Below are 774 nucleotides of genomic sequence, written 5' to 3'. Positions count from 1 at the left end.
GGTTAGCCTTCCATTGATGCTGCTGCACCTCTTATGTGTCCATAGCTTACCCTGGGTACATCTTATGGAGTTTCTAGCTATTTACTAGGACTCTGGTTTTTGCAATATTGACTCTAAGACCTCCACACCTGAAATTTCTTCTCTAGTTCTGGTAGAGATTCCACTATGAGAGCAAGATCATTAGCATAGAGGGGTTTCCAGGGGCAACCTGTCTTGACTTCCTCTGTTATTGCCTAGAGGACTGTGATGAATAAGAGGAGGCTACTCAGAATTCTTCACTATACTCATTGCCGACCCTTACCTTACTAACAGCATCCCTGTACAGGACCTGTACAGCTCTTATCAACCACTCGTCAATCCCCAGTTTCTGTATCGCCCACCAGATAAGGGATCAGGGAACCCTATCAAAGGCTTTCTCCAAGTCAATAAAAGCCAAGTATAGGGGTTTACCTTTGGCTAGCTATTTCTCCTGCAGTTGCCGTACCAGGAATATAACATCAGTGGTGCCTCTACCTGGCACAAAACTAAACTGCATCTCACCTAAGCAGACTCTCTCCCTATTTAGTTGGGCTATGACCCTCTTCGTGACCTTCATCACCTGATCCAGCTGTTTAATACTTCTATAGTTATTTCTATCTAAAGCATCACCTTTACCTTTGTAGCAGTTGACTATGGTGCTGCTACACCTATCATTGGGTATGACTCCTTCGTGAACTACCTGGTTTACAATATGGGTGACTAGGCCATAGATAATATATATATATATATATATGT

Source organism: Octopus bimaculoides, chromosome 3 (assembly GCF_001194135.2).
Source record: "Octopus bimaculoides isolate UCB-OBI-ISO-001 chromosome 3, ASM119413v2, whole genome shotgun sequence".
Lineage (NCBI taxonomy): Eukaryota > Metazoa > Mollusca > Cephalopoda > Octopoda > Octopodidae > Octopus > Octopus bimaculoides.
This window is presented reverse-complemented; position numbering follows the sequence as displayed.